This window comes from Otolemur garnettii, unplaced genomic scaffold (assembly GCF_000181295.1).
Source record: "Otolemur garnettii isolate 467f Iridium unplaced genomic scaffold, OtoGar3 scaffold00045, whole genome shotgun sequence".
Classification (NCBI taxonomy): domain Eukaryota; kingdom Metazoa; phylum Chordata; class Mammalia; order Primates; family Galagidae; genus Otolemur; species Otolemur garnettii.
In genome coordinates this window covers 6,703,549-6,730,694 of record NW_003852440.1, presented here as the reverse complement: position 1 = coordinate 6,730,694, position 27,146 = coordinate 6,703,549, and positions in this window count along the sequence as shown.

Here is a 27,146-nt window from a genome sequence, read left to right as displayed (position 1 = left end):
TTTGAGACTGAGTCTCACTCTGTCACCCTTTGTAGACTACAGTGGCGTCACAGCTCACAGCAACTTCAAACTCTTGGGCTTAAGCAATTCTCTTGCCTTACCCTCCCAAGTAGCTGGTACTACAGGCGCCCACCACAACATCTGGCTATTCTTTTGTTCTTTTGTTGCAGTTGTCTAAGCTGGCCCCCACCACCCTTGGTGCATGTGGCTAGTGCTGTAATTAGTACAGGTGCAGGCGCTGAGCCTTTTTTTTTTTTTCTTTCTTTTTTTAATTGAGACAGTCTCACTTTGTCCCCCTTGGTAAAGTGCTGTGTCATCACAGCTCACAGCAACCTCAAACTCTTGGGCTCAAGCGATTCTCTTACCTCAGCCTCCCTAGTAGCTGGAACTACAGGAGCCCACCACAACATCCAGCTATTTTTTTTGTTGTGTAGCAGGCCCAGGCTGGTGGTTCAAACCCACCAACTCCAGAGCATGTGGCTGGTGCCCTTACCACTGAGCTATGGGCGCCCAGTCTTTTCCCTTCTATTGATCAAAGGTTATTTATTTATTTATTTTAGAGACAGTCTCACTTTATCACCCTTGGTAGAGTGCTGTGGCATCACAACTCACAGCAACCTCCAACTCCTGGGCTTAGGCGATTCTCTTCCCTCAGCCTCCTGAGTAGCTGGAACTACAGGCACCTGCCAGAACGCCCCGCTATTCTTTTGTTGCAGTTTGGCCGGGACTGGGTTCAAACCCACCACCCTCAGTATACAGGGCAGGCAACCTACCCACTGAGCCACAGGCCCTGCCCTCCTTTCTATTGATAACAGGGTTCCCCATTTAAGCCTGGACAAGGGACCCCAGTTTCCTGGGCCTAGACAATTTCATGAAGAGAATACCCCAAGCTAGAGGGATTGACTTGGATATCCATTTACTGTGAACCCTAGATCACCCTCTAAGGAACCTCTAACTGCCCACCTATATCACGGTCCGCCTTCATCAGGAAGCAGTTTAGAGCAGTCAGCACCCCTTCTTCCTAACAGCAGTTAGAGCTTCTATTCAGAGAGGGAAGATTCATAGAGGATTCCCCCACTCAGGACTGGACAGGGATTCCCCATTTTGTAGGCCCAGGTGAGCTCAGAAATCAGACCTCCCATTTCCAAGCACAAATAGGCTGCCCCTTCCAGGCTATACCCTCTGGGCTCTAACAAGATTAGGAACAAAAGCAACCTGAGATGTTCTTTGGGTGGTTCTGTCTTGAGTAGGGAATACACACCCTAATCCAGCCGTTCTCAACCTGTGTGTCACTACCCACAGGAACTGTATTAAAGGGTCAGGCATTAGGAAGGTTGAGAACCACTAACCTAATCCCTTGAATAGGAAACACACACTAATCCCTAACCTGAAAACTGCAAAGACCTAATGTTGCCCCAGGGGAGGGTCTGTGTTCAACTTTGAAAGGGTATTTTTCCATCTACCAAATCCTAGCCAAAATGTAATTCTCCAGACAGTATATACTCCTAGACAAAGGACCCAAGAGAGATTTCCGACTTGGGTCTTCCCCTTTGGAAGAGACTCTGGTGCTTTTTAACTGCTTCTGTATTCCTTCTAATAAAATTCTATCTTACCATTAAAATAAAAACATATTTATTAAGATCTTATGGGCAAAGCCAGAGCGGTGGCTCACGCCTGTAATGCTAGCACTCTGGGAGGCTGAGGTGGGTGGATTGTTCTAGTGCAGGAGTTCCAGACCAGCCTGAGCAACAGGGAGACCCTGTCTCTACTAAAAATAGAAACACTGGTCGGCACCCGTAGCTCAATGGAGTAGGGCAACAGCCCCATAAGCTGGAGGTGGCAGGTTCAACCCAGCCCTGGCCGAAAACAGCAAAAAAAAAAAAAAAAAAATAGAAACACTGGCTTGGCACCTGTAGCTCAAGCAGCTAAGGCGCCAGCCACATACACCAGAGATGGTGGGTTCAAATCCAGCCTGGGTCTGCCAAACAACAATAACAACTACAACCAAAAAATAGCCTGGTGTTGTGGTAGGCACCTGTAGTATCAGCTACTTGGGAGGCTGAGGCAAGAGAATTGCTTAAGCCCAGGAGTTGGAGGTTGCTGTGAGCTGTGATGTCACAGCATTCTACCCAGGGTGACAACATGAGGCTCTGTCTCAAAAAAAAAAAAAAAGAAAAGAAAAGAAAAGAAACACTAACCGGGCACTGTGGCAAGGTGCCTGCAGTCCCAGCTACTGGGGAGACTGAACCAAGAGGATCACTTAAGCCCAAGAGTTTGAGGTTGCTGTGACCTAGGATGCCACAGCACTCTACTCAGGGTGACAGTGAGACTCGGTCTCAAAAAAACATACCGCCCCCCCCAAAATGGGTGCCTTTAGTCCCAGTTACTCAGGAGACTGAGACAAGAGAATTGCTGGAGCCCAAGAGTTTGATGGTGCTGTGAGCTATGATGCAACAGTACTCTAGTGAGGGCAACAAAGAAAACCTGTCTCAAAAAAAAAAGATCTTATGGGCACATAAAATGCAAATTATTCACATGCCAGGACCCCCAGTGTTATTCAATGTCCTGAGACATTCAGGGCTAGCCCTGGGAAATAGAAGCCCAAGTGAAGAGAAGCCCCAGGGCACTGGGGATGTGAGGGGGACGGGAGGACAGATAAGCTGGCCTTCCTATAACCTTGTACTTACTCTGCTGTGTGAGGATTAAAAGAGATGAAGTACAAGAAGCACCTGCCTCAACTAGACCTGCAAGCATTTATTCATTCATTCATTTATTCAGTCCTCACTCCCTGAGCACGTACTTGTATGCCCGACCTGGAACTGCAAACAGCCAGACCTGATTGCTTTGTTCCTTAATGGCATTCCTGGTCTGGTGGGGGAAATAGGGATATAAAGAAATCACTGCAGGCAGTGCCTGTAGCTCAGTGGGTAGGGCACCAGCCACATACACGGAGGCGGGTGGGTTTGAATGCAGCCCAGGCCCGCCAAACAATGACATCTACAACCAAAAAATAACCGGGTATTGTGGTGAGCGCCTGTAGTCCCAGCTACGTGAGAGACTGGAGCAAGAGAATTGCTTAAGCCGAAGAGTTTGAGATTGCTGTGAGCTGTGATGCCATAGCACTCTAGGAAAGGTGACATGGTGAGACTCTATCTCAAAAAAAAAAAAAAGAAAGAAATCATTGCAAATTCCATCCAACAAGGCAGCAAAGGAGTGCCAGGAGGCTGGATAACAGTGGCCTTTGCCTGTAGTCCTGGTTACTCAGGAAACTGAGGTGGGAGGATTGCTTGAGCCCAGGGTTCAAGATGAGACTGAGTGATACATAGTGAGGCCCCAGTTCAAAAAAACAAGAGCTCTGGGAGCAGGGAGGTGTTCAGGAAGACAGCAAAGAAGGCAATGTTAGACGTAGGTTTGAGGAGATGATAAGGAGGATTTTTCCAGCTAGAAAAGAGGTGTTAAAGGGCAGAGGTACTAAGGACTGGTCTCCCAAGCCGTGGCACTGCTGGTGCCCATTTAGGGCAGTGGAAGCCAGAGCTTTGCCCCTGGTGGAATGAAGAGTGAGAGATATGTGCTGGCAGGGTAGGGGACAGCGACTGGACAATAAGATCCTGGGCTTGTTCAGTGGAAAGCAGGTGTAGCCACCAAAGTTGGGGTTTTGGTGGGGGGGGGGTTAGAGACAGAGTCTCACTTTATTGCTCTCAGTAGAGTGCTGTGGCATCTCAGCTCACAGCAACCTCCAGCTCCTGGTCTTAGGTGACTGTCTTGCCTCAGTCTCCCAAGTAGCTGGGACCACAGGTGCCCACTACAACACCTGGCTATTTTTTGTTGCAGTTTGGCTGGGGCCAAGTTCAAACCTGCCACCCTCGGTATATGGGGCCAGCACCCTACCCACTGAGCCACAGGTGACGCCTGCCACTGAAGTTTTTAAACAGGAAGGAATCAGGTCTAATTTATGTTTAAGAAGAAAACTAGAAGTATCGGAAACCAGAGGCTGAGTCTTACAGACATCTGGGATGAGGGAGCCCAGTTGAGAAGGATAATCCACAGATTCTTGCTTACCCCACTACATCGCCCTATATCAACTGATTGCTCAAGCAATCCTCCCACCTCAGTCTCCTGAGTAACCAGGACTAAGGCGCCTCCCACTACTCCTTACTGCTTTAGTTTATCACCTTGTTAGATGGAATTCAATTTGTTGGCCAGGAACGATGGCTCACGCCTGTAATCCTAGCACTCTGGGAGGCCGAGGCAGGTGGATTGCCTGAGCTCACAGGTTCAAAACCAGCCTGAGCCAGAGCAAGACCTCATCCCTAAAAATAGCTGGGTGTTGTGATGGGCGCCTGTAGTCCCAGCTACTTGGGAGGCTGAGGCAAGAGAATCGCTTCAGCCCAAGAGTTTGAGTTTGCTGTGAGCTATGACGCCATGGCACTCTACCAAGGGTGACAAAGTGAGACTCTGTCTCAAAAGAAAAATAAAGATAAATAAAATAAAATTCAGTTTGTTTAACTATAGATAAGCTGCAACCTCCTGGGACTACAGGACTCACTACTGTATACTCAGTACCAAACATAATGGCTGCTGGTAGAGGGTGCTTAACTAGGAGTGCTGAGCCCAGACATGAGACAGCAGCTGTTGAGAGCCCAGCTGTGGGCTCCAAGCTTACTCATATCATTAACAGACCCAGAAAATACTAGAAGGAGATTAGGTTTGCAAGAAATAATAAAAATATTAATAAAAGCTACCCGTCATGTATGTAGCATACAGGTCCAAAACAACCCAGTCAAGGGAATGTTTTGATCCCCACTTTCACAAATGAGGAAACTGAGGCTCATTTGTTTGTACCAGGCTGAGGTGACATCAGTGGCCACAGGCTGAGCTCACTGTGCACTACCATCAGGAATTCCACCTGGGAGGTGGGGATGCCTCAGGAGCTGGTGGGGACAGAAGCAGGGCCTTAGAAGAGGCTAGAGGTGCAGATGCAGCCTGGCACCATAACTGTAGAATTAGAGTCAGCAGTAGGCGTGAGAAGAGCCGCACATTGGATTCTTGGGGCTGCTATAACAAAGTCCTACAGACCAGGCAGCATAAGTTACAGAAATTTATTTCCTCAGGTGGCGCCTGTGGCTCAAAAGGGTAGGGCGCGGGTCCCATTTGTCAAAGGTGGTAGGTTCAAACCCGGCCCCGGCCAAAAACTGCAAAAAAAAAAAAGAAATTTATTTCCTTACCAGTCTGGAGCCTGGAAGTATGAGATCAAGGTGTTGGTCTCTTTTGAGGCCTCTCTCCTTGGCTTGCAGATGTCCCCACATGGCCTTCCTTCAGTGTGTGTCTGTGTCCTCATCTCCTCTTATAAGGACAGGGTCCTTCCTGGTGACCACGTTTTAACTTAATTTTCTCTTTAAAGGTCCTCTGTTCCACCTGTAATCGAGCACGCTGGGAGGCTGAGGCGGGCAGATCACCTGAGCTCAGGAGTTTGAGACCAGCCCGAGTTAGAGTAAGACCCTGTCTCTAAAAACAGCTGGGTGTTGTGGCAGGTGCCTGTAGTCCCAGCTACTAGGGAGGCTGAGACGAGAGAATTGCTTAAGCCCAAGACTCTGAGGTTGCTGTGAGCTACAATGTCACAGCACTCTACTGGGGATAACAAGTGAGACCTGTCTCAATACATCACATTCTGAGGTACTGGGGGCTAGGGCTTCATCATATGAATGAAAAGACACAATTCAGCCCAATCCAGAGTCTGGGGATGGTAAAGATTTGAGGATGGAGAAGGAGGAGAGGGGGCCTGAGAATGCAGGGGCCTCACAGGACAAGGGTAGAGTGGAGGCCCTGAGGTGGGCAAACAATGAAGGCCCCAGGCGTTCTGGGTGACTGTGGCTCAGTGAGTAGAGCTTCGTTCCTGGACCCAGAACCTTGAGAGACAGAGGAGAGAAGGACATGGCTCCAGCGGCAAAGCACTGGTCAGTCAAACCTGCTTCCGATGAAGGTCAGTGTGGACCGTGGAGGGCCCCTCTGGTCTTCCCTGGCTGGGCCGTGGCGTCTTCACTGGAGGAGTGCAGGCTGCTAACCGGAGCAATAGTATGGGGGCCTTTGGCTGCACTGAACACTTCCCTGCTGGGTTGCACAGCTGGAAATCCAGGCCGTGGGGAAGCCAACTCTCCAGCGAGTCTTCCCTCCTCAGCATGCAAGGTCTGCTTCAACCCAAGCCATACCTGTGCCAAAGGCAGTCACAAGCACCGTGGAAGTACTGACTACAGGACCTGGAGCACCAGCCCGACCTACATTTGGGTAACACTAGGAACTGCCCTCATCTTGCCCACCTCCCAGGGCCAGTTTTCTTTCTCCATCCTGTCCCTTCCAGAATCCGCCTTTGTCTGCTGCCATCTGAGGGCCCAGGGACCTAGTAAGATAATAAAATGCTGAAACACAGGAAAAGCCTGGGCCTATTACTGGACACATTCTGGGGGCCTCCAGGTACCAGGTAAGGAGGCCCAGACCTTCCCAGGACCAACGTCTTTCATTAGCATTAACATAAACAAAAACACATGAGACAATTGTGAGCCTCCTCTGTCAGCTTAGTGCAGTTACAGAGCCTGCCTCAGCCCAAGTGCTGCCCTTGGTCAGGGTGGGTCAGAGAAGGGATCGTATCGCTCCCACACTCACGTGCACTCGCTCATACTCAGACACCACAGGATGCTTCTGTGTTACTCAACTGCTACTGACACATACTAAGACAGAAAATACCAAAAGTAAAAATGGAAAGTAGAAATAAAACAGACACATCTTGGTTGATTCCAAATTAGTGAAAACAGCTGTAGTTTAGACCAGAGATACAGGAAGGACAGGAACAGGGTACAGGTTAAATCTCGCACTGTCCAGAGAGGGTCCCAGACCACGCAGGGCCACAGAGCTCACTGCCCTGTGTGTACATGTCCGCTCCTCCGTGCGTGAGTCTCCACTCCTCCATGCGTGCGTGTCCACTCCTTTGTGCGTGCATGTCCACTTCTCCGTGCGTGCGTGTCCACTTCTCTGTGCATGTGTCCGCTCCTCCGTGCCTGCGTCCACTCCTCCGTGCGTGCGTGTGCACTCCTCCGTGCGTGCGTGTCCACTCCTCTTGCTTGCTCCCTTAGCTTGGGCTCCAGTCAGGAAGGCCAGCAGGGCCTGCCTTTGTCAACACTGACCCACAAACAGGCTCACATGCAGCCCCCTCCCATGGGCACAGTAGCCCAGGAGCCCTGTGCTTTGATCTGGGAAGAGGCCTTGTCTGTCTGAAAGGTGACTGTGGCTAGCTTCCAACCTGCCCTCCACAGCCCCCATCTGCTTTGGGGGACCTGGGGGCAGAAAGCTGAAGCTGGATGTGGAAAATGAGAGGCTGGTCCCATAGCAGCCCTGGAGACCAGCTCCCTTTATCACATTATGTATTATTTCGTGTTTAATTACAGAACTAAGGTAGCGAAGCCTCCCAGGATGAACTCAAAATAGTCGGGTTTTAATTTAATTTTTATTCTCCCAAAGGAAAGCCTTAAGGGCCCATGGCGTGGAGCATGACAAAGCCTGGGCCTGGGAGATGTGGGTGGATCCTGTGCACTTGACTACAGCCATTCCACCATCAACAGTGGCAGGCCTCGGTTTCCCCATCTGTGAAATGAACGACTGGACCAAAGCTTCCTCTCCAGGCCTGTCCAGCACTAAACATCCTGAGTTCTGAACAGCTCCTCACCCCCTGCATGGACAGCTTTGCCGGTTCTCTGACCTCTCTTCCATTTCTGAGCTTTTTATCTTTCACTGTTATGATAAAAATATCCTCCTTGCCTCCCTGCCCCTGATTCTAGCACCAGCCTCTGGCTCTCCAGGGGTGGGGCTGGGTTTCTCTTCCTGCTCTATCAATTCTCTTCTGTCCCATCTGGTTCCTCCTTCTCTCCCCCTGAGCCTCTCGCCGCTGGTCATTTCCCAGAGCTTTCCCTCTGCTGCGGCCCAAGTTCTGCCCTAACCCTCCACAGCTGCACCATCTCCTCTTCCCTGCTCTGTCACCTGCTGCTGCCAAAGAGCCGCACCTGACTCCCCGGGGTCCCGGGTGTGGCCCCCTGGGCTTCTCCTGGGCTCCTCAGACTCAACCTTGTCCAATCTTCTTCCCACTCCCCCCCACACACCTGCTGGTCCTTATCCCTTCTCTGTCCCAATTAATAGTGCCACCACCTGACTGGTCTGTGCCAGGGAAGTGTAAGCTCTAGACCTGGAATCAGATGGATGGGCCTTGACTTCGGGCAAGGATGGACCCTCTTATGAGCTCTCCCCAAGTAGCTTGATCCACTTTCTTCCTCAGCCACATTGTGCAGCTTTCTGGCTCCAAAAGAATAGAGACAGATACTTATTTTTTGAAATTGCAAAACCCCAGTCCCTCAGGCTCAGGTTGCAGAATCAGGATGTCCTGGTTTTGAGTTAGTGTCAGCCATGTCAGATCTAGGTCATCAAACTCTTACCCTAAGGCATTTGTTCTCAACCTTCCTAATGCCACATGTATTTTCATTGTTACAAAGGGGTCACGACCCACAGGTTGAGAACTGCTGCCCTAAGGGTTTTGCTGGGCTGATGCTGATGCCTTGCCTCTTCCCAGCCTTGCTGAGGGCTTCATGGGGCTGGAAGCACAGGCTGGTTCCAGCAAGGACCTGCTGTCACAGGCTGAGGGAGGCCAGGCCCTGGTGCTGCCCCCTCACAGGCAAGGTCTACAAAAAATGTACCAGGAGATGCTCTGGGAATTCCTGGGTGGCCACAGCCTGGGTCTAGAGAGACAAAACACTTAAAAGCTCATTTTCCAAAGAAAGGGGTGAAGTCACGCCTACTCTCCACCAAGACACATCCTGCAGGTGCTAGTCAGCCCTTCAGGATGGGACAAAATGGGGCTATTGAAACCTGTTCCTTGCTGGAACCAAACCCTGGATGGGTGCAGAAACTTCCTGGTTCCCAACAGAGCTCACTTACTGAGGAAGAGTCCTGCCTGCAAGCATGGGCCTGGACTCAGAGGGCTCCCACCCTTACAAAACTGACTATCCTTCTCAGTCCTGGGAGACTTTCCTTGGCAGAGTCTGGCAGCATTTAACACCAACTCTCTCTGGGGTTTGTCCAGAGAGAAGCCCAAACCACTGTTCTCTCTCCTGGTGGATTAGAACTGAAAGGAATCCTCTAGCCTGGTAGTTCTCAACCTTCCTAATGCCGCAATGTATTTTCATTGTTAAGAAGGGGTGGCGTGGCTCGGCGCCTATAGCTCAACCGGCTAAGGCGCCAGCCATGTACACCTAAGGTGGAGGGTTCGAATCCCCAGCCCAGACCCGCCAAACAACAATGACGGCTGCAACCAAAAAAAATAGCCAGGCGTGTGGTGGGCGCCTGTGGTCCCAGCTACTTGGGAGGCTGAGGCAGGAGACTTGCTTGAGCCCAGGAGTTGGAGGTTGCTGTGAGCTGTAATGCCACAGCACTCTACCCAGGGGGACAGCTTGAGGCTCTGTCTCAAAAAAAAAGAAGGGGTGGCGACCCACAGGCTGAGAACCGCTGCTCTAGCCTATCTCCCTCATTTTACAAAGAAATCAGGATGCAGAGAAAGCTCACAAAGCCAAAATGCCCATCTTTTAATTCCTTCATTCAAGTAACAACTATTGAGGAAGTACCTACCACAAGCGCTGGCCTGGAACATAGGCCAAGAACATAGCAGTAAACAGACTGGGCAGTCACCGAGCTCATGGAAATGACATTCCAGTGTGAACCGCAGTCAATGTACGGCTCCACAAAGAATATTTTATATACTACTAAGTACTGTGAGGAAATAAACCAGGATAACAGGAACTGGCAGAGGCAGAAAGGGACATACAGGTATTGACACATGGTAAAGAGAGGTCTTTCCAAGGAGGTGGCATTTGATCTATGTCCTGAATGATTAGATGTAAGCTAAGGCTCCTGTAGTCCCAGCTACTTGGGAGGCTGAGGCAGGAGGATTGCTTTAGCCCAGGAGTTCAAGGCCAGCCTGGATAACACAGCCAGACCTTGACTCCTTTTTTTTTTTTTTTTTTTTTGAGACAGAGCCTCAAGCTGTCCCCCTGGGTAGAGTGCAGTGGCATCACAACTCATAGCAACCTCCAACTCCTCGGCTCAAGCAAGTCTCCTGCCTCTGCCTTCCAAGTAGCTGGGACCATAGGTGCCCTCCACAACGCCTGGCTATTTCGTTTGGTTGCAAAAATCATTGTTGTTTGGTGGGCCTGGGCTGGATTCGAACCCGCCACCTTAGGTGTATGTGGCTGGCACCTTAGCCACTGGAGCCACAGGTGCCAAACCCAGACCTTGACTCTTAAAAAAAAAAAAAAATTCGCTAATCCTGCAAAGGCCTGGACACAGAGTTTTGCACGCAGAGAGAATATCTCTTGCAAAGGCCCTGAGTTGAGACTGGCATGTCATGTGTGGGGAGAGTAAAAAGGCCCATGTGGCTGGTTCCCAGGGAATAAGTGGGGAGAAAGAGGCTCTGAGGTGGGAAAGGTGAACCTGATCCAGGTCTGTCTGGGCTTGAAGAACATGGGAAGATATTTCAATTTTATCCAAAATATAATAAAAAGCCATTGGAGGTTTTGATTTTTTTTGTAGAGTCTCAGTTTATCGTCCTCCATAGAGTGCCATGGCGTCACACAGCTCAAAGCAGCCTCCAACTCCTGGTCTTAGGCGATTCTCGTGCCTCAGCCTCCCAAGTAGCTGAGATTACAGGCGCCCGCCACAACGCTCGGCTATTTTTGTTGTTATTGTAGTTTGGCTGGGGCTGGGTTTGAACCTGCCACCCTCAGTATATGGGGCCAGTGCCCTACCCACCGAGCTACAGGTGCCACCCTGGGGGGTTGCTATTTTTAAAAATATAAAAGACTTTTGGCCCAGTGCCTGTAGTTCAGTGGCTAGGGCACCAGCCACATACACCAGAGCTGATGGGTTTGAACCCAGCCCGGGCCTTCCAAACAACAGTGACAACTGCAAGCAAAAAATAGCCAGGCATTGTGGTAGGCACCTATAATCCTACTACTTGGATGGCTGAGGCGAGAGAATCACTTAAACCCAAGAGTTTGAGGTTGCTGTGAGCTGTGACACCATGGCATTCTATCAAGGGCAACATAATAAGACTCTGTCTCAAAAAAAAAAAAAAAGTATATATATATGTATATATGACTTTTTTAATTTATCACTTTATTTTTATGCTCATGGGACTATTTGGAAAAAGATTTTAATTTTTAGGGAGAGGAGAGGGGTTCCTTCCTTGCAGGAACAATGTGCAGGTATAGGGCATACTTCCCATGAGAAGGACACAACTACAACTTAGACTTTATCCTACAAACAGAAACAATGTAACCTAATTGTATGTACCCCCATGTTAACTGGATAAAGAATTTAATGTCAAAATCACATATAATCTCAGGTTGGGCATGGCGGCTCATGCCTGTAATTCCAGCACTTTGGGAGGCCAAGGTGGCTCGAGACCAGCCCGAGCTCCAGCGAGATCTCATCTCTAAATATAGTTGGGCATTAAAAAAAAAAAAAGGAGAAGAAAAAGAAATTTAAAAAAAGAAAAAAATAGGTGGCACCTGTGGTTCAAGGTGTAGGGTGCCAGCCCCATATATTGGAGGTTATAGATTTAAACCCGGCCCTGGCCAAAAACTGCAAAAAAAAAAAAGAAAGAAAGAAAGAAAGAAAAAATAGCTAGGCATTGTGGTGGGTGCCCATAGTCCCAGCTACTTGCAAGGCTGAGGCAAGGGGATTGGTTGAGCTCAAGAGTTGGAGGTTGCTGTGAGCTGTGAGACTGTGGCACTCTACCTAGGGTGACAGCTTGAGACTCTGTCTCAAAAAAAAATAAACAAAAACAGAAACACAAATTTAAATTTATAAAAGATTAAGAAAACTAATGATCTGGCTCGGCACCTGTTGCACAGTGGTTATGGCACCAGTCACATACACCGATGGTGGCTGGTTAGAACCCGGCCCAGGCCAACTAAACAACTGCAACAAAAATATAGCTGGGCCTTGTGGTGGACGCCTGTAGTCCCAGCTACTTGGGAGGCTGAAGCAAGAGAATAGCTTGAGCCCAAGAGTTGGAGGTTGCTATGATCTATGATGCCTCAGCACTCTACCGAGGCATAGTGAGACTCTGTCTCAAAAAAAAAGAAAAGAAAAGAAAAAGAAAATTAATGATCAGAAATGCTATAATCCTACACATATTATAACCTGCCACCTCTCAATAACAACATTTACTAATTAACAGGCATGGTTGATTATTGATGATACATGCACATTTATTAAATAAAGTGGTCAGATAAAACCCAGCTCAGCCATTACTTGTGGAAAAATAGTTAAGGATGGTTGTTATTTGTTTTTGCTTTTAATAGGTAAATGAGAGAAAAAAAATTAAAAAGAATCCAATTCTGGGCTGGGCATTGTGGCTCACATCTGTAATTTCAGCATTCTGGAACACCAACGTGGGAGGCTCCCTTGAGCTAAGGAGTTCAAGACCAGCCTGAGCAAGAGCAAGGACCTGTTTCTAAAATAGAAAAATTAACCAGGCATGGTGGTATTTGCCTATAGTTGCAGCTACTTGGGGAGACTAAGGCAAGAGGATCACCTGAACCCAGGAGTCTGAGATTTCTGTGAACTAGGCTGAGGCCACAGCACTCTAGCCTGGGCAATAGAGTGAGACTTTGTCTCAAAAAAAAAAAAAAATTGCGAAACTGTCTTCCAAAGTAGCTATACCATTTCAAACTTCAATGAATGAAAACTTTAGTTGCTCCACATTTTCACTGGCATTTGGTGCTGTCAGTGTTTTGGATTTGGCTGTTCTAATAGTTGTGTAGTGGTATCACACTGTTGTTCTCAAATGACATAGAATGTATAAGCATCTTTTTATAGGCTTTTTTGTCATCTGTATATCTTTTTCCCCCCCTCTGGACACAGAGTCTCACTCTGTTGCCCTGGGTAGAGTGTTGTGACATCATCATAGCTCACAGCGACCTCATACTCCTGGGCTCAAGTGACGCTCTTGCTCAGCCTCCAGAGTAGCTGGGACTACAGGTGTTCACCACAATGCCTGCCTAATTTTCCTATTTTTAGTAGAGAAGTCATCATGCTCTTCTTTGGCTAGTCTGGAACTCCTGAGCTTAAGGGATCCTACTGCCTTGGCCTCCCAGAGTGCTAGGATTACAGGTGTGAGCCACTGTGCCCAGCCAGTGGTATGTCTTTGTCCAAATCTTTTGACCACTATTTTTTTTTTTTTTTTTTGAGACGGAGCTTCAAGCTGTCGCCCTAGGTAGACAGCTCGCAACAACCTCCAACTCCTGGGCTCAAGTGATTCTCCTGCCTCCGCCTCTCAAGTAGCTAGTAATTGCGCCCACCACAACACCTGGCTCTTTTTTGGGGTTGCAGCCATCATTCTTGTTTGGCGGGCCGGGGCTGGATTTGACCCCGCCACCTTAGGTATATATGGCTGGCGCCTTAGCCACTTGAGCCACAGGCACCGAGCCGAGAGTTTTAATAATATTTTTATTTTTTTAATTTTTTTGGCCGGGGCTGAGTTTGAACCTGCCACCTCCGGCATATGGGGCAGGCACCGAACCCTTTTGAGCCACAGGTGCCGCCCAGGAGGGTTTTAATAATAGAATACACTTTCTGGCTAGGTGCCCATTGCCCAGTGGTTAGGGCGCCAGCCACATACACCAGGGCTGGTGGGTTTGAACCCTGCCTGAGCCTGCTAAACAACAATGATAACTACAACAAAAAAAATAGCTGGGCTCAGCGCCTGTGGCTCAAGTGGCTAAGGCACCAGCCATGTACACCTGAGCTGGGTTCGAATCCAGCCTCAGTCTGTCAAACAACAATGATGGCTACAACCAAAAAAATAGCCAGGGATTTTGGCAGGCACCTGTAATCCGAGCTACTTGGGAGGCAGAGGCAGGGGAATTGCTTGAGCCAGGGAGTTGGAGGTTGCTGTGAGCTGTGATGCTACAGCACTCTACCCAGGGTGACAGCTTGAGGCTCTGTCTCAAAAAAAAAAAAAAATAGCTGGGCATTGTGGCAGGTACCCAGCTACTTGGGAGGCTGAGGCAAGAGAATCACTAAAGCCCAAGAGTTTGAGGTTGCTGTGAGCTGTGATGACACTGCACTCTGCTAAGGGCAACATAGTGAGACTCTGTCTCCAAAAAAAAAAAATACATTTTCTGATTAAAGTTCATCTCACAGACTACTATTGACTATGGGGGTGGAGAATGAAAGCAGGATGGGACAATCATGAAGTAGGGGGCGTCACAAAGGGATGTAAATGAGACCAAGGAAACTTACAGGGATGGATACTGAGGGTCATCAAGAATGACCTCTAGGTCTGGAGGCCTCACTGAGTGCACTGAGATGGGAACAGCAGGGGTGGAGGGACACTGGGATATACATGTATGACTCTAGTGCCCCATGGAGAGTCCAGGCTTGAGGTGGGAACCTGAGAGACACTGGTGAATGAGTGGCAAAGAAAATCACCACTTAATATAAAGGAGAGAAAAGAGGCAGGCCCAGGCTCTTTCTGAGACCTCCAGGTGTTAGAACATGCAGTCCAGACCCAGCGAGACCCTTTCTGGCCAGGGATTGGAGATTCGGTGAGATGCCATTAATTCAGAGGATTGGTTGGGTGTGGGCCGGGGCTAGGAGATCAGCAGAGACAGATTGAAGTCAAATCGCCCAGACCTATTATCCCTCTGCAAATACAGACCTCTCTTCAGACGGGTTAAAGGGTTTTACTGGGCAAATAAAATAATTGGGTGATCTGCTAGAAGAAAGCAAATGTGGATTGGGGGATTGTTTACAGTGGACTGATCAGTCCTCTGGAGGGAGGGCAGCCCCCTCCTTTGTCATGCAGAAGAAGGAAGTAGGCTCTGGCTAGAGGATGGGGTGCAGGTGGGCAGTCAAAAATGTTGAAATCATTCTGAAGGCAGGGAATGGGAGAGTGAGAGGACATCACCACCCAGCCCTGGACTGGACTGAAGAACACATATGGTGAGGAGATGAGTGATGGGGGCTTCTACAGGCGGGTAGCAGGAGTGGGGCTCCGAGGCCACCACCATTCTCCTACTTCTGAAAGGTCAAGATTTGACCTCCACCAGAGGCCAGACTGCCAGATAAGGGCCAAAGGAAAACATGGGGGTCAGAGGGCATACTGTGGCCTACATGAGTAGGAATGAACAAAAGCTAAGAGCCCAAGAATGGAGTTGCTTCCGGGTAAGAACACAGTTTCTGGAAGCCCAGTCTGGGCCAGCTAAACAACAATGACAACTGCAACAAAAAATAGCCAGCATTGTGGCAGCTGCCTGTAGTCCCCAGCTACGGGAAGCTAAGGCAAGAGAATCACTTAAGCCCAAGAGTTTGAGGTTGTTGTGAGCTGTGACGCCACGACACTCTACCGAGGGCAACATAGTCAGATTGTCTCAAAAAAAAAAAAAAAAAAGATAGGATACAGCTTCCAGGGTGGCTGTTCTCTCCTTCCTGGGCAGGATCAGACATTACTGTGAGTACTCAGGAAACGCCCCAAGGTCAGCCCCAGATGTCCTGGGTAACACAAATCCTGTATCACCAACCTCCCTAACCCTGGGCCAGGGGGCCCATGTAGCCCTTGGGGCTACCAGACATATCCTAGCCCTCCCTGGAGGAGGGTAGGGGCGAGGCAGGAATAAAGATCCACCACTTTCTGGGTCATCTATGTCCTTTCTGGTAAGAGCAAGTCCCAAGTTCAGTCCTGTATGTGCCACTCACCAGCTGTGTGGGCTTGGACAATTCACTGAACCTCCCTCTGCAGGCCATCTAACAGTCAGTCGGGTGAAGCAGGGAGAGGCAGGATTTTGAAAAGAGGGCCAAGCTGGGCACTGGTAGTTCAAGCGGCTAAGGCACCAGCCACATACCCGGGAGCTGGTGGGTTCGAATTCAGCCCAAACAACAATGACAATTACAACGAAAAAATAGCCAGACGTTGTGGCAGGTGCCTGTAGTCCCAGCTACTTCGGAGGCTGAGGCAAGAGAATCACTTAAGCCCAGAAGTTGGAGGTTGCTGTGAGCTGTGATGCCACACCACACTCTACCCAAGGCAACAAGGAAAAAAAAAAAAGAAAGAAAGAAGAGAGGGCCAGGAAGGAAGCATTTGCAGCCAGGCCCTAGGAGCTGGTATTGCTGGTGCCTGTTGGTGGCTGAGATGACTGTGCTCTTGCCTGGCACTCATGTAGTCCTTACTGGGAGCGCACGGTATAGAGATGCCTCCGCCCCACAGATAAGGAAACTCAGGCACAAGCCAAGTGATGCACTTGTCCAAGGTCACCCACCCAGGACTGCCCCCTCCTTCCACTAACAAACTGTGAACTGGGGCAAGGGTCTTATTTTTTTTTTTTTTGAGACAGAGTCTCACTATGTCACCCTTGGTAAAGTGCAGTGCTGTCACAGCTCACAGCAACCTCAAACACTTGGGCTCAAGCAATGGTCTTGCCTCAGCCCCAAGTAGCTGGGACTACAGGTGCCCACCACAACGCCCGGCTATTTTTTTGTTGCAGTAGTAGTCCTTGCTGTTTACCTGGCTGGGGCTGGGTTGGAATCTGCCAGCCTCGGTGTATGTGGCCGATAACCACTGTGTTACAGGTGCCGAGCCTGGGGCAAGGGTCTTAAATGCTCTCAGCCTCCTTGGTGAAATGTCCACAGCCCCTTCCTCCCAGAGAATGGGAGACAGTGATCTAGAAAAGATGAGCTGAGCAAAGCTAAGGGAGAGACAGATGCCCGAAGATCAGTCGGTGCCTCTTTCCCTCGGGATGCTGTAGAAGTGGCCCCTGAATGGGCATCACGGGCCCCTGTGAACCCCAGTACTCACCCTCACAGGGTGCTCCTCTCCCCCAGGTCCCCATACTGCACCTGAACTTCCAGTTGTAGCAGTTGCCTCTGTCCCCTCAGGTGCCTTCAGGGACAAAATCATCAACAGATATTTACTTAAGTAACTGAAGACAGAGGTGGAGGAGGAGCTTATGGGCATGGGTGGCTTCTAGGATGTTTTCTTTTTTTTTTTTTGCAGTTTTTGGCCGGGGCTGGGTTTGAACTCTCAAATATATGGGGCTGGTGCTCTACTCCTTGGAGCCACAGGCGCTGCCCCCTTTTTTTCTGAAATAGAGCTTCAAGCTGTCAACCTGAGTAGAGTACCATGGCATCACAGCTCACAGCAACCTCCAACTCCTGGGCTCAAGTGATCCTCCTGCCTCCACCTCCCTAGTAGCTGGGACTACAGGCGCCTACCACAATGCATAGCTATTTTTTTGTTGCAGTTGTCACAGTTGTCACTGTTGTTTAGCTGGCCCAGGCCAGATTTGAACCTGCCAGCCTTGGTGCATGTGGCCAGTGCCATAACCACTGTGCTATGGGTGCTGAGCCAGGGTGTTTCTCTTTTTCGAACATTCTTTATTTGGGAGGAAATAAGAAAATAATACTTCTAGCAATCCCCCCACACACACTTAAAAAAGAAAAAATAATCTGTGTATAATCCTTCCACCTAACATAGTGATTCTTTGTCATTTTCTGAATCCTGGAAAGTCTTTTCTTTAAAATGGGAAAGAAGGCTTGGCACCTGTAGCTCAGCAGCTAGGGTGCCGGCCACATACACTGAAGCTGCTGGGTTTGAACCCAGCCCCGGCCTGCCAAACAACAGTGGCAACTACAACACAAAAATAGCCGGGCATTGTGGAGGGCACCTGTAGTCCCAACTACTTGGCAAGAGAATCTGTAAGCCAAAGAGTTAGAGGTTGCTGTGACGCCACAACACTCTACCCAGGGCGACAGCTTGAGACTCATATACTTTGCTGGGGAGTATTTCATTGTAGGACTACATTGAGACAGGAAGAGTGACACAGGGAAGCTGAGTCAGCCGGGGTAAAGGAACATGCTCCCTTAAGCAGTCCAGAGACAGGAGGCAGGAGGGCAGGTGCTTTGAACCACATCAAGGCATTTTATCTGAGTCATAAATAACCAGGGAGACCTGTGACCAGTTCTTTATAGAAGTCTCATGACATGCAGTAGATTGAGTTTTAACTTTAAATGTTAGACACTTGGCGCCAGAAATTAAGATATAAAAGAACAAAGGAACATAGGTTCCACTTCCTTGCACACAAAGACAATAGATATGGTTAGACAACATCCCCTTCACATTTAGCTTTCATTGGCAACCTGCTCGGGACCAATGGAAGGAGGCTTTGCGCTCTCTCTCTCTCTCTTTTTTTTCCAGAGAGAGTTCTACTATGTTGACCTCGGTTAAGTGCCCTGGCATCACAGCTCACAACAACCTCAAACTCTTGAGCGTAAGCGATTTTCTTGCTTCAGTCTCCCAAGTAGCTGGGACTACAGGAGCCTGCCACAATGCCCAGATATTTTTTTTGTTGTAGTTATCATTGTTGTTGAGCAGGCCCGGGCCAGGTTTGAACCCTCCGGCCCTGGTGTATGTGCCTGGCACCCTAACCACTGAGAAAGGGCGCTGAGCCTTTGTTTCCTTTCTTCTCTCTCTCAACAAAGGAATTTCCCTACTTGCCATCTCTGTCAATGAATTCATCCTTCAACTTAGGAGGAGAAGAACCTGGTTCAATAATTTGGGTAACACCTTCGGCCAGCCGCCAGGAGACCTTCCCTCAGAGGGTAGGTAAGCTGGGACATCTGCCTTCTGCTTTCTTTCTCTGCCTGGAGCTTTCTCTTTCTGACCTGGCACACTCTAAGGGAATGCGGAGAAATTTCCACACTCTTTCTGTTTCTGCTGTCTTTGCCGGGTCAAGCACCAAGGACTGACAGTACCAGTAAGCAGGAAATCCAGACCTCTCTGGAACTGCCAACTGAGTCATCCTCAGACTCCTCCCGAGTACTCCCAGAACTTTCGGCAGGTCCATTTCTTTTAGGACCCGATCCCACTAGACAGGATTTTTTATTTGGGTTTTTTTTTTTTTTTTTTTTTTTTTTTTTAGAGACAGTCCTACTTTGTCACCCTTGGTAGAGTGCTGTGGCATCACAGCTCACAGCTACATCCAACTCTTGGGCTTAGGCGATTCTCTTGCCTCAGCCTCCTGTGTACTTGGGGCTACAGGCGCCCACCACAACGCTCAACTATTTTTTGTTGTTGTTGCAGTTTGGCTGGGGCCAGGTTTGAGCCTGGGTTTATGGGACCGATGCTCTACTCACTGAGCCACAGGCACCGCCTTTTTGGTTTTCTTTTTTTGAGACAGAGTCTCACTTTGTACCCCTTCTCTAGAATGCCTTGGCATGATAGCTCATGGCAACCTCAGACTCTTTTTTTTTTTGCAGTTTTTAGCTGGGGTTGGGTTAGAACCCGCCACCTCCAGCATATGGGGCCGGTGCCCTACTCTTTTGAGCCACACGCGCTGCCTGTAACCTCAGACTCTTAGGTTTAAGCAATTCTCTTGCCTTAGCCTCCCAAGTAGCTGGGACTACAGGTGCCTGCCACAACGCCCTGCTATTTTTAGAGACAAAGCCTCGCTCTGGGTCACACTGGTCTTGAACCTGTGAGCTCAGACAATCTACCCGCCTCAGCCTCCCAGAGTGCGAGGATTATAGGTGTGAGCCACTGGGCCCAGTGCAAGATTTCTTTTATTACATAGCAAAATGTGTGTTTTCAGAGTGGGAGGAAGGTTTAGTAGGCACCCCCACCTTACTCCCATCCCTGGTGTCCTCAGGTGTATGAAATTCCCCTCTCATAGAAAATGGATTTAAGCCTTGCTGGGACGGTTGAAGCCCCCACAAGTTACTCTTCTATGGTTTTTGCAGCATCTCCTATATCATGGCATTGCCCTGACATTGTGAGTCCTATCACTGGACTGTCTTTTCCAGTGGAGTCTGGGCCATAGGTCAAATGAAAGGAAGTAGGGAATACCTAACATGTAGTGGACCCCTCATAGAGGGCTCATGCTTTCCCTCCTATAAGATGGGATTTTTATGCCAACTCATTTGACATAATTGGGCCCCAGGAACCCCTCCCACTTTGCAGGCCAGTTGCCTCATAGCCCTCCTATGTACGTTCAGTGACAAATACAGAAAAGAATGAGACAGAGCCTTTATTTAGTGGCACCACATGCAAATGCAAACTATTGGTCCTCCTATTCCTGATGCTAGCTTACAGGCTCAACTTAAATGGGCATGAGCTGAGGAGGCCAGGCACTATGCTGGTACTAGTGGCAAATCCAAGCAAGTGCCTACCCTGCTGAGGATGGCCACCAATCCTTGGGTTGCTTCTGTAGATGGCTGAAGGACACCTCTGATGCCACCAGGAGGAAGGCTTCACCAGAGCCCTCAGGGGATCCCTTGGTGGAAAGGAAGGAGAATGATAATTCCTCCATTCAGACACTAGGCATCTGCTTTCCCCACGGACGGGTAATACTTCCATTAAGAGTCCTCTCCACAGCCAGGTGCAGTGGCTCATGCCTGTAATCCTAGCACTCTGGGAAGCCAAGGCAGGTGGATCACCTGAGCTCACAGGGTCAAGACCAGCCTGACCAAGAGCAAGACCTTGTCTCTATAAGTAGCTGGAAGTTGTGGCAGATGCCTGTAGTCCCAGCTACTTGGGAGGCCAAGGCAAGAGAATCGCTTGAGCTCAAGGGTTAGAGGTTGCTGTGAGCTATGACACCAGAGCACTCTACTGAGGGCAACAAATTTGAGACTCTGTCTCAAAGAAAAAAAAAAGTGTCCTCTCCACTGTGCTATATCCTGATCCATTGACACTAATTTGACCCACGATCATTGAAGAAAAAGCGTCTCATTTTTTTTGTTCAGAGATTTGGCCACAATATAAAGTCCCTGATGGTGAACAATGGCAAACTGAGGGCATTACAGTACCAACCTACAGTTAAGGCTGTACTGTAAGAGGTAGGGAAAATGGATGAAAGTCCCATGTGTGCAAGCTTTCTTTTTCCTCAGGGACAACCCCAAACTGTATCATAAATGCAGAGTAAGCCCCACTACTTTACTCACAGAGGTCCCTAACTATCCCAGTGTCAAAGTGGCTATCCTGGGCTGGGTGCAGTGGCTCACACCTGTATTCCTAGCATTTGGGAGGTCAAGACGGGTGGATTGCCTGAGCTTACAGGTTCAATATCAGCCTGAGCCAGCTCGAGACCTCACCTCTAAAAATAGCCAGGCATTGTGGCGGGTGCCTGTAGTCCCAGCTACTTGGGAGGCTGAGGCAAGAGAATTGCTTGAGCCCAAGAGTTTGAGGTTGCTGTGAGCTATGATGCCATAGCACTCTACCGAGAGCAACAAAGTGAGACTCTGTCTTCAAAAAAACCAACCAGCCAACAAACAACAAAAGCAAAGAGTCTCTCCTGGCCCCGCATCCAGGACCACCACAACTTCAGTGTGCTGCTATCTCCTCCACAGGCCCAGAGGAGGGAGGCGTGAGCACGGGGCCTGAGGGGGACACATCTCCCCCTCCACACCTTTGTCCCGCCTTACACCCCTCTGAGAGGTAACTGCCAGACCAGGATTAAGGACCAGGGTGTATGCCCCTGTTTTTCTAACTGACTTAAGGCAAATAAAAAAGTGATCTGAGCAAATTTCCTGATAACTTTGAAAAGTATATAGATGTTTTGGAAGGTTTGAGACATTCTCTTGATTTGTCATGGAGAGACATGATGTTATTATAATCAAACCTTAACACCTCAGAGAGGACCAGTGTCCTAGAGGTAGCTTGGGAATTCGGTAGTGATTCCTATAAGGCTTCTGTAAGAAAAGGCATGACACCTGCACAAAGAGATTGGGTACCCACCAGGGCAGGCAGGATCCTGGTAAGTCAGGGGACTGGCGCCACAGACATCTCCACATGTGCCTTACAGAAGGGCACTGCCAGACCAAAAAAACCTCCCTATAAATTACTTGAAACTCTCCTCAATAGTTCAAGGAGAGGGATGAAAATCCCTCAGCCTTTCTAGAGCAACTCAGGGAGGCCCACACCTTGAAAAGACACACCTTTCTCTCCCTTAACGCTTATGAGGGAGAGCTAAATCTTTTTTTTTTTTTTGAGACAGAGTCTCACTATGTTACCCTAGGTAGAGTCCCGTGGCATCACAGCTCACAGCAAACTCAAATTCCTGGGCTCAAGTGATTCTCTTGCCTCAGCCTCCCAACTAACTGGAACTACAGGTGCCTGCCACAACGCCTGTCTATTTTTTGTTGCAGTTGTCATTGTTGCTTAGCTGGCCCAGGCAGGGTTTGAACTGCCAGCCTCGGTGCATGTGGCCGACGCCATAACCACTGTGCTTCGAGCGCTGAACTGGGAAAGCTAATTCTTAAAGACAAATTCATCACCCAGGCTGCCGGTGACATTCAGAGAAAGTTACAAAAACAGGCCTTGGGATTCCAAATCAGAACCTAGAGGAACTGCTTAAAGTGGCTACCTGTTTTCTACAACCAGGAGCAGGATGAGAGAGGGGCACAGGAAAAGAAAGAAAAGAGGAAGGCAACAGCCTTGGTTATGGCCCTAAAAGAGGCAGGAGGACTGGCAGGGGCAAGGAGAGGCAGGAATGGATGCTTTCACTGAGAGCAGAGTGGATGTCCACTCTGAGAAGCAAAGTCCAAAGAGACAGCAGTTTGTGGGCAACAAATGGCCACCAGGTTCCTGTCCCTCTTGTGGAGGAAACCACTGGAGACAGCCTGTCCTCAGAGGCAAAGGTCTGCATGGGGAGACTCCTCTCCAACCTCTGGGGACCATGGCAGGCCCGGGGGCTTCCACTGATGGTCCCATTGGCAGGCCCGGGGGCTTCCACTGATGGTCCCACTGGCAGGACCAGGGCTTCCGCTGATGGCCCCCGCTCATTTCATCCCTGCCATCTCCAGGGTGCTCCTGTCTGCAGATGGCCATAACATTAACTCTCTCTTGGATACAGGAGCTACATTCTCCCTCTTCCTTTCTAATCCCAGGGGCACCTCCTCCAACTCAATAACAGTTCAAAGGGTGTCTGGGTTACCTTTAGTTAGATACTTTTCACAGTCACTGACCTGCAACTGTGAGGGACTGTCGTCTTCTTGTGCCTTCCTGATCATGCCACAAAGTCTGAAGTCACTCCTAGGGAAAGACATCCTAACCAAGGTAGGAACTATAATATATATTGACCTTGGCTCGGCGCCTGTGGCTCAAGTGGCTAAGGCACCAGCCACATACACCTAAGGTGGCGGGTTCAAATCCAGACCGGGACCACCAAAGAACAATGACATCTGCAACCAAAAAAAAATAGCCAGGCATTGTGGCGGGCACCTGTAGTCCAGGCTACTTGGGAGGCAGAGGCAGGAGACTTGCTTGAGCCCAGGAGTAGGAGGTTGCTGTGAGCTGTGATGCCACAGCACTCTCCAAGGGTGACAAAGTAAAACTCTGTCTCTAAAATAAATAAACAAATACATAAAAATAAGGAGTATTGGCTCCCCTGAAAACACAGGGGCTATTCGTTGCCTGCAATAGTCCTTGTAATACATTTTAGGGGAGCCTAAGCCTAACATGGAACAGAGACTCGTACAAGGTTTGTGCAGCAGCAGCAGCATTATTATTATTAGTTATTTGAGACAAAGTCTCAATATGTCACCCTTGGTAGAGTGCTGTGGCATCACAGCTCACAGCAATCTCCAACTCTTGGGCTTAAGCGATTCTCTTGCCTCAGCCTCCCAAGTAGCTGGGACTACAGGCGCCCGCCACAACACCCAACAGTAGGAGGCACCTGTGAGAAATACTTTGGCAATAAGGGATTGGGGAGGGGATTTAACATCATTGGCTCCGTTAGTGAGCCGCATGAGAGCACAAAAGTCTGTACATCATTGGTTAGCAGTCTCCACCCCTGGGGCGCAGGCGCCCGGGATTACCTCCAGGAGAAGTTAGCCAGGGCGCCTCCTTGGGCTCCGCCGCTTGCTCAGAGGACGCCTGATCTGCGCTCCCCTACTAAGACTGCTGCCGAGATGCTCACTCCTACAAATATTGACTGTGATTTCTAAGGTGCTTCGTTAGGCACCTGAGACCTGAAGGAGACCTGCCCAGAGTAAGCTGGCTCAGCCGTCTGCTCCCAGACAGTTTCGTGGGCTGGGGCGGGAGACCTAGCATCCCACTCCAACAAGGCCCTGGGCTAGGGCCAGGGACTCAGTGTCCCATGCCCTGACACCCGGCTTGTTTGTTGTTGTTGTTGCAGTTGTCATTGCTGTTTAGCTGGCCCCGGGCCAGGTTCGAACCCACCAGTCTGGGTGTCTGTGGCTGGCACCCTACCCACTGAGCTACGCGTGCCACCCACGGTTTGTGCATTATTAATGATGCAGTAACTCTCTTACATCCCATCATCCCAAATCCCTATACTTTACTATCATAAATTCCTGAAGAGGCTCAGTGGTTCATAGCTTTAGATTGAAAAGATGCTTTCTTTTGCATACCTTTACGTCAGGACTCAATACCTATTTGCTTTTGAGGATCCTTTAGATCCCTCAGTTCAGCTTACTTGGACTGTATTACCCCAAAGGGTTCAGAGACAGTCCCCATTTATTTGCACAGGCCTTAGCACAAGATTGTAAATTTTTTACCCTCCCTCAGTACAATTAACAAATTGTAAATTTTTTACCCTCCTTCAATATGTTGATGACTTATTACTTTGTGCTCCACAGAGGCAGACTGCCAACAGACAACTCAGGATTCATTAAACTTCTTGACAGATGGTAGATAGAAGGTGTCCAGAGCTAAAGCTCAAATATGCCAATAAGAACTTCATTATGGCTCAGCGCCCAATAGCTCAGTGAGTAGGTCACAGGCCACATACACCGAGGCTGGTGGGTTTGAGCCTGGCCCAGGCCTGCTAAACAACAATGACAACTGCAACCAAAAAGTAGCTGGGTGTTATGGTGGGTGCCTGTAGTACCAGTTACTTAGGAGGCTGAGGCAAGACAATTGCTTAAGCCCAAGAGTTGGAGGCTGCTGTGAGCTGTGATGCCACAGCACTCTACTGAGGGTGACATAGTGAGACTCTGTCTCAAAAAGTTCATTACATGGGACTAATATCCCACAGAAAAAGACCCCTTGGGAAGGACCTTGTCCTCTGGTTCCCACAACCCAAGACCTTAAAACAACTATGTGGGTTTTATTTTTTTTTTTTTTTTGAGACAGAGCCTCAAGCTGTCCCCCTGGGTAGAGTGCCGTGGCATTACAGCTCACAGCAACCTCCAACTCCTGGGCTCAAGCGAGTCTCCTGCCTCCGCCTCCCAAGTAGCTGGGACCACAGACGCCCCCCACAACGCCTGGCTATTTTTTGGTTGCAGCCATCGTTGTTTGGCGGGTCCGGGCTGGGGATTCGAACCTGCCACCTTAGGTGTAGGTGGCTGGTGCCTTAGCCGGTTGAGCTATAGGCGCCGAGCCAACTATGTGGGTTTTTGAGAGTTACCAGCTACTCTCCCTCTCCCTTCTTTCCTTCCTCTCTCCCTCTCTTCCTTTCTTCCTTTATCATTTTTTTTTCTATTTCTTGTTATGGAGCCAAAGATGAAAGATTATTCAGAGGCACAAGCCAAAAGGAAAACAGAGGCCCGCTTTGTGAAATTAAAATGGTTTTATTTCACATGGGTGCAGATGGGTAAGACTTCCATCCGGCCTGGAAGAAATCCACAATTGGTAATGGCAAACAGGGGCGGGGGGGTCAGGAAGGTGGGGGTTGGGATATTCCCTTTCCTGGGTTGGACGTCTGTTGTAAGGGTGGGGGTTGGCCCAATTACCTTTCCCAGGTAGGACATCTGGTGGGGTAAGGTAGGGGGTTGACCCATTCACCTTTCTTTTCTTTTCTCTCTCTTTCTCTTTTTTTTGAGACAGAGTCTCACTTCATCACCTTTGGTAGAGTGCCATGGCATTATAACTCACAGCAACCTCAGAATCCTGGGCTCAAGCGATTCTCTTGCCTCAGCCTCCCAAGTAGCTGGGTCTACAGGTGCCTGCCACAATCCTGGCTATTTCTTTCTTTCTTTTTTTCTTTTCTTTTTTCTTTTCTTTTCTTTCTTTCTTTTTTTTTTTTTTTTTGGAGAAGGGGGTCTTGCTCTAACTCAGGCTGGTCTCAAACTGGTGAGCTCAGGTTATCCGCCTGCCTCGGCCTCCCAGAGTGCCAGGATTAGAGGCCTGAGCCACTGTGCCTGGTCCACTTCACTCCTTATTAATGTGACCACAAAAGAAGGGGACCCCCTTCCCTGAATGAGAGCCAGAGGAAGAGACAGCTTTCCAGCAACTACCACGGGCTCTTATTCAAGCTCTGGCCCTAAGTCTACATCTACCTATCGGTCAGGAATTTAATTTATATGTCACTGAAGGAAAAGGAGTAGCTTTAGAACTTATAACCCAGACAAGCGGTCTTGCTTAACAACATATAGCATACCTCAGTAAAGAAATACTCTTGGACCCACCATACCTGAGTAAAGAAAGAGACAGAGGAGGGCCAGGTACAGTGGCTCACACCTATATTCCCAGCACTCTAGGAGGCCGAGGTGGGTGGATTGCCTGAGCTCACAGGTTTGAGACCAGCCTGAGCTAGATCTAGACCCCCATCTCTAATAATAACCAGGCATTGTAGCAGGCACCTGTAGTCCCAGCCACTTGGGAGGCTGAGGCAAGAGAATCACTAGAATCCAAGAGTTTGAGGTTGCTTTGAGCTGTGATGTCAAGGCACTCTACCAAGGGTGACAAAGTGAAACTCTGTCTACAAAAAAAAAGAAAGAAAGAAAGAAAGAAAATAGAGAACCTGAATACTCTTACTCTAGCCAACCTCTTGGTCATCTAAAGTACCTGTTTAAAAGGACAAAAAAAGGCCAGGCGCCGTGGTTTGCACCTGTATTCCTAGCACTCTGGGAGGCTGAGGTGGGTGGATAGCTTGAGCTCTAGGAGTTCAAGACCAGCCTGAGAAAGAGTGAGACTCCATCTCTACTAAAAAGAGAATTAACTATGCACACCTGGAGTTCCAGCTATGCAGGAGGCAAGAGGATGACTTGAGCCCAGGAGTGTGAGGTTGCTGTGAGCTAAGATATCATAACACTCTATACCGGAATCTTGGAACAACAGAAGGGAGATTCTGTCTCAAAAAAAAAAAAAAAAAAGA